The 6,868-nt window shown below is 43.0% G+C and overlaps 1 protein-coding gene across 7 annotated transcripts in view; it reads right to left on the reverse strand.

Moving 5' to 3' along the window:
• The window catches only part of LOC135315572 (protein ELYS-like), a 31,981-nt gene extending 30,944 nt beyond the window's left edge, over positions 1 to 1,037 (reverse strand). For 6 of the 7 annotated variants that reach the window (XR_010375051.1, XR_010375050.1, XR_010375052.1 and 3 more), the window contains exon 1: positions 120 to 1,036. The gene's annotated coding sequence lies outside the window, so the exon portion shown is untranslated. Of the gene's footprint in view, positions 1 to 119 lie in introns of all 7 variants that reach the window. The other variant, XM_064464523.1, reaches the window with a different exon arrangement.
• Positions 1,038 to 6,868: the final 5,831 nt, after the last annotated feature.

Raw genomic sequence — 6,868 nt, forward strand, 5'->3', positions numbered from 1 at the left:
TTTAGAATAGGGTTAGTTCAGCTCCTCCTAGATAAAGCTTCTACTAGGATTGAATAAATAATATCCTTACAGGTTTAAGACAAAAAAGGAAAGCATATCTTATTCAGATGGGAACTTACCAGGGAATTTAGAGAAGAAAGGGAATTTATTTCCTTATTTAAAATTCAGGTAAGATGTTGCTCTCAGCGCACACACTCTGAAAATGCCACAGACGGTTTTTAACAATCATGGAAGCGCACGTTTTCATGGGATGTCTTTTCCAACAACTGTGTAGAGCACCCGTCCCAGCTGTGGGGCACCCAGCTGCCTGGCGCCGGGGAGCGGGGAGGACTGCAGACTGGCTACCTTGTGCTTCTGTTCAGTCTTTTAAAAGAGCGATATAAAAACCTAGCTGAGCATCAACTCCAAAATAGAGCTGTGCACACTGATACGGGTTGGGCTGAGAAGCGTAATAGCCACAAAAAGGCAATGTATTACAGAAAGTGCCAATACTTACGTATACAGAGGAGATGCCAACCTAAAATTAGGCTGATTTATAAAATACCATCAAGCCTTTCTAAAGCTTTACATAATTATTTTTCAATTTCTGACTCTTTCAGACCTGTACAACAGCCAGATCCCCAGCTTGACCTGCTATTATTTCCTTAAGAGCATTCTATTTGAACACAGCATCCTTCAACCATTCAACATAAGACCTTGAACTCTGCTCCTTCTCATAGCAGGGGTTATGCTGAGAACACTTTTAATAACACCCCTTTTCATCTAGGGATGCTTCTGGAATATATATGCTACTAGTTTCCTTGGAGACTGACATGCAGTCAGCACAATGGCTCTATAGCACCTGTAAATCAAACTTCAAAAGAAGGGACGGTCCTTGTTAGTGGAAATGGCAGGCATGGTGGTGAGAGAAGAGTGTTTTGCTTTCTACTTGTCTTCCAGGGGATGAGATGGCAGTGGTCCCATACAGAGGTGGAGGCCTAGGGTCTGTGAGATGGCGTCAGATGGTGAAGGCTGGGCAGACTGTCTGTGTAGCAGAGTTCAGACTGCCTGGAGACTTTATCAAACACAGCACAGGGCCTCATTTAGGCCTTGTTTTGCAAACGGTTTTGTGGATACCATAGGTACAGAGTAACTACTGTCTAGATATGAGAAGATGTTTTAGTAACTCTAATCAGCTCGAGCATCCCTTTAGCAATTTCTTCCATGCTATCACAGATCCTGCAGTCTTCAGATATCCCTTCTATCTAGCCTTCCTGCGTGAAGAGATAAGGCCCATTCACTGTGAGGAGATGAGTTTGGATCTGTTTTCTGCAACCCAAACACTTTCCAGCGTGGTTAAGGGGTATGTCCTGATGGTTTCCTATTCCTTTCCCTTATGTCAATGTTTTAAAATGTTATGAGTTTTGGCAGTTAGAAATTTGGTCAACATTTAGCTTCCCGGATTTGCTCTCACACAGAAACAAAATTAAAGGATATATTTCCTTTTGGATTAGCTACAGATTCCAAAAGGGCTAAAAATAAATAATTGGAGCCTCAACTGGGGAACAGATGAGGTACTACAGGTGAGGGAAAAGGCTTCCCATTGGAACAGACACATGGGAATTCAGTCTAACAACACTTGGTCAAATAACAATAATATATATAATCCTTATTATTCCCACTTTAGAACCAGTGCTGTTCCTGCCGATGTCAACGTGCAAATTTCCTGTGACTTCACTCTGAGGGACAAGTTCTCTAGAGCAAATCCACAGCTAAAAATTGCCAGCTGTAGATACAAACAATTTCACAAACATAGCAAATGCCCTTCACAGTCTGTACAGATTCTGAGACTGAGATTAGGTAGTGCTGGGGCTGCTCGTTGGCTGAGCCCGCTGACCGAGGAGGAGGTCCTTTTGACTGGTCACCCCTTGCTTTGTGAGGGAGGTGGGCAAGGGAACCCACACTGTGAGAGTAAATGGTTATTCCATTTTATCATGGCCCTTCCAAGTGAAAATAGAGGGACGCAGTCACCTACTGTGTGATTTTATAATCCGTAGCTTCAGAACATGGTACATCACCACCTACAACACTGAGCAAGGCTACAGTTGGATGAGACTTGATCAGATCTGATGCGTAGCCGTAGGGTGGTCCTAATTCTTGTGTTGTTTCCTGCAGCCTTCCATGCTGTTAGGACAGAGCCATCTTTTCTGCTCTGCTCTCCTACCTCCATCAGCCACTGCCGAAAGGCTTCTAGGATTTATGCAGAAGGAATTAGTTTCATCCAGTAAGAGGCTTTATCAAGCCTGTGTGATAAAGTTGCATATCTGCAACGTGAGTTAATCCTCACTCTGCACTTCTTCCCGCACATGGCAGTTTTCCAAATGCCCCAGTCTAGTTCATGTTATCACTGAGTGGGTGCAGGTATCAGATCTTTTGTTAGCAGGTCACCTTTGTCTCAATTCCGAGCCTAGCAACTGTTCGGCCAGAGTGTTTTGGCCTACAATGCTATCCAAATAGCAGTGCCTCCCATGAATTACGCGAAGTGCATTGTAATTTGTAATGTACTGCGGGAGACCATCCAGGTCTCTCTTCTACATAGAGGACTACGTAAAGCCAGTCTACCAACACATACTCTGCAACACCTCTTCTAACATGGTTTGGGGACATCTGGACACGGATCACGTAGCAGATGTACATCTGAGTAGATGCTTGGAGACCCTTTAATGCCCTTTCGATGAAAGCAGCAAGGAGAGGATCGTGGACCCCAGAAAGTCTCAAACACCTTGTACCCTTCTTGCAGCCCAAAAATGAGACAATAGCAGAGGTAGCCTGTAAGCCAGATGAATTGTTTCTCCGACTGATTTCCGCATGCTTAGCGGCAGCCATTCCAGCTTCACAGAAACAACACAGGACGCTCAGCTCAGCCTCTACCAAACCACCGAGCTGTCCCTCTTCAAATACCCTCTGATTGTCATTCAGTCCTACATACTTACTTTCACTGTCATTTTATCACTGGTTGCTGCAACAGTCAGTGAGCGTGCACACCCCGCTGCTAAGAACTCTGGTGTGTGACACTTCCTAGGATACAACATTCTGCAAGAAAAAATTAAAAAATTAAAGGCGCCCACCACAAAATATAGTGTCCGCAAGTCACTGACGTAGGCTGAAACCATAAAGCCCCGAACACAGCTTGTTTACTAGATGGAAATAAGACATAACTGATGGTTTGGAGAACCTATAATGAGTGTTGCACTGATGAAATGCAAAAAGCCCTCTAGAAATTAATTATGATTATATTGCCCCCTGTGTCCTGATTTTGAAGCTAGATGAATCTAGGCTTTTTGTAAACTTCCGTGCACAGTCTAAGGGTTTTTCCTTTCTAGTCGGAATGACAACTTCTATTAGTCCCCTCCAAGTTGTGAAGTTGTTAGGTATGAAAATAATTAGCACATTATAGCACACGTGAAAATTTTTAAAGAACTTCAATTAAACATTCAACGTGAAAGGGTTTTGTCTTGCCTTGATGTACAGGCTAAATTCCCATTAGAATTAGCACCCACGCCAAGAGAATATGAAACGGGAGCCAAAATGACATCCCGATTTGGAAAGACCTACAGCCAGAAAGGGGGAAACGGCAGTTCCAAGTTTGATGAAGTGTTTTCCAACAAATGAACACACTGCACAGTCAAACAACTACTCCAAAAACAAAAACGGGGAGATAGCCAAGAAACCCAGCACAACCAATTAGCAAAAATATTATACATGATGAACCATTTGTCGCTACCATTCCAAAACGATGATACCCCACCTATAGTAGAACACTATAAAGCCATGGGCAAAGCCGTGTTAGAACAGGTTTGCTTCTGGAGGGACTGCAGCCAGCCATGGGCAAGGGGAGGAGTTCATTGCAATGTTAAAACCTATAACCTGGCCCAAAGGGACCAGCGGTGGAGATTGTGATGAATATACCTTTAAGTCATCGTAACCTGTGATTTGAGTTGCATGTTATAGGAATTACTACAGCAGGAACCACCTGAACCAATGGAGGACAAGCCTTTCAAGGAGCAGGGCAAGTGCAGCAGTGACCTGACCTGAGCTGGCTTTGGTGCCCAGTAACTCCACGCAACACACCACCTCTCCTGTCCTGGGTGACCACAAGAACAGATGGAGACCCAATCCGTGGACTAAATGATATCCGTGTATTTTACCAAAGGATGGGAAGGAAGAGGGGTGGAAGTTAATGAGGTTGTATTGGATAGTGTGGAACCTGAGCATGATGTAAATGGTATCGAATAAGGGGTAGATACTGTCCTGGGTTCAGCTGGGATAGAGTTAAATTTCTGCGTAGTAGCTAGTATGAGATTATGCATTTAACAATATTGGTGGCAAATATTTGATAAATAGTTTACATCTCTTAGACTGTCTTTTTGTATGTGAACAGCAATGCATAACTCATCTTCCTAGAACTGCAGAACATTCATTAAATGGAAAAATTAAAATTATTTGGGTGCTTAAAGCTACTGGCTGTTCAAATAGGTGTGAAATTAGGGCTTTTCCTTAAAGCTGATATTTCTGGCTGTGATCTAATACTAGACCAGAATACTAGAATAACTCTATTTACATGTCTTTGGCAAAATAATAAAACACCCCAGAAGTCAGGCATGCTTTTGTTTTTGATAGAAACTAAATCCCACTTCTTTCTTAATCTTCTGTTGGTGGTGAGTTAGCAGGTTTTTTTACTCCTAGACTACTCTGAGGTTTTGAGCAGAGAATTACTTTAAATATATACAGCTGACTATGCAGCAAAGGGTAAATATAAAATACAAAGATAAATGGGTTTTATATTGATAGCCTTCTGGAAGGGAGGAGGAGAGGAGATAGAGCTCTTCCACGTAGCACTGGTGATGTCTATACTATGCATGCCATAAGGCAGCTTTTGTTTCAGGGATTGAAATCATATGAAACCTTGATTTGAAAAAAAAAATATAGAAGAAACCTTGTCTATGTAGATGGTTGAGAACTGCTGATGGACAGAGTCGAATTTTATCATTGTGATTTCATGGTAATATTTCACAAGTTCTAATGAATATCTTGTGTGCCCCTTTGAAGTGCACCTTGAGTTTACTTCTGAAATAGAATTGTTACAAAATAAACTTCTGAAAGTCTTCAAAATATTTATGTGGCCATAACTAGTAAGTTTAGGGAAGAATGTGAAGCAGTTTATAAAGCTGCACAAGCTGTTGCAGGAGGATCACTTCAGACTGAAAGAGCATGATTGCTACAGAACTACTCCTTGTTTAGGTATAAATGATGAAGGAAAGACACAGCCAGGACAGCTGACCCAAACTGACCAATGGGATATCCCATAAATGTCCGTGACATTCATCCCTGCACACTCCCTCAAAATATCAGGGGGAAAAAAGCCCCCCAAAACATTCAGTCACCTCTCATTAAATATTTACAACAAATACCTAACTGCTTAAATACACCTAATATATCGTACTCTACATCTGCTTGGCAGTTACAGCTGAAACAACACAAGTCAGTTTGTAAATCAGACAATGTTAGCTTTTTTTAAGGTTTCATTTATGATAGGAAAAAAAAAATAAAATAATCAGTGAGCGAGGAGATACCCAATATGGTTTTATTTTGGGGGAAAAAAACCCCAACCAAATCAAATCCCCAGTGTTGCAATACATAAGGCTAACAAAAAGGACTGGCAGGTATGCTAATGCGTTTGGCTATACCGAAGCATGCAAAGGAACAGTATTTTATGATATCTTGACTGTTACAATTGAGAACGCAAACACTACCAATGCCATCAACATTTGGAATACATGCTGTGCTTGGATCTCCACAAGGAAGATTGATTAAAAAAAAAAAAAAATCAATCATTTGCAAGTCTTGTGCTGATGAATTCTACTGACAAAGACATTGCCTCTAAGATGCACTCTGATGGCAAGTTCATGGAATGCAACCTCACTGAATAAGAAATATCTCATTTTTTCAAAATCTCTTTCTAACCAAAGTCACACTGTGGGGCTTTCAGATGGGTCAGATTATGAATCCTTTCACAACAAAAAACACATTGGCTAACCAGGATATTCTTGCAGTTGCCAGGTGCCTCTTCATCATCTTAAAAAAAACAAAAACACAGGACCAACAATAAGTATCACACCAGTCAACACATGACTCTTCCAGAACATCACCCTCATCAAAAGGAACACGCAGCGCTCACCTGCTCTGCACAGATTCCAACATCACACACCGCTTCTGTCATCACTTGTGGCACCAAATGTATCAACACACAGTAAACTACCGTTACGCTCGTGAGAAATCACCGCCCCGTGACTTCCTCGTTACTACCCAGCTCGCTTCTAATGCTCGTACGCCGTTCCAAAGACGGCCCACGTGTTACCTACAGAACTGAAGAGCTCGACGACGGACCACAGCATTCTCTGGTCTCAGATGCTGGCCGCTGCCCCACCTTCTCAGACCTCTCATAGGCACGCGGCAGCACCGCTCCGAGCCTGCCAGCGGCACCTGCAAAAAGCCAAGCGAAAAGGCACCTCCCGAGATGCTGCCCGATGCCACAGCCTGCCCGCACCGATCCCTGTCTCGCACTCCTTTCCCTCAAAAGCCTCCCACCCAGCCTACGTCACTTCCAGGTGCCGTGTTCAGCTCGCCCGCCGTCCGTAACACCCAAACGACACGCGTTGCTTATAACTTCACCAGCAAAACAACACCTCAAAAGAGCTGCTACTTCAGCCCACCAATCACCACTTGCCTTGCTCGACTTGCCTCCGGTGCCCCGATCACGCTTTGCCCATTGCTACACTACTTCAAGTCCAAAAACAAAACACAAATGAAAGGAGCAATGGAGTCACAG

The sequence above is a fragment of the Phalacrocorax carbo genome, chromosome 13 (assembly GCF_963921805.1).
Source record: "Phalacrocorax carbo chromosome 13, bPhaCar2.1, whole genome shotgun sequence".
In the NCBI taxonomy this organism is placed as follows: Eukaryota; Metazoa; Chordata; class Aves; order Suliformes; family Phalacrocoracidae; genus Phalacrocorax; species Phalacrocorax carbo.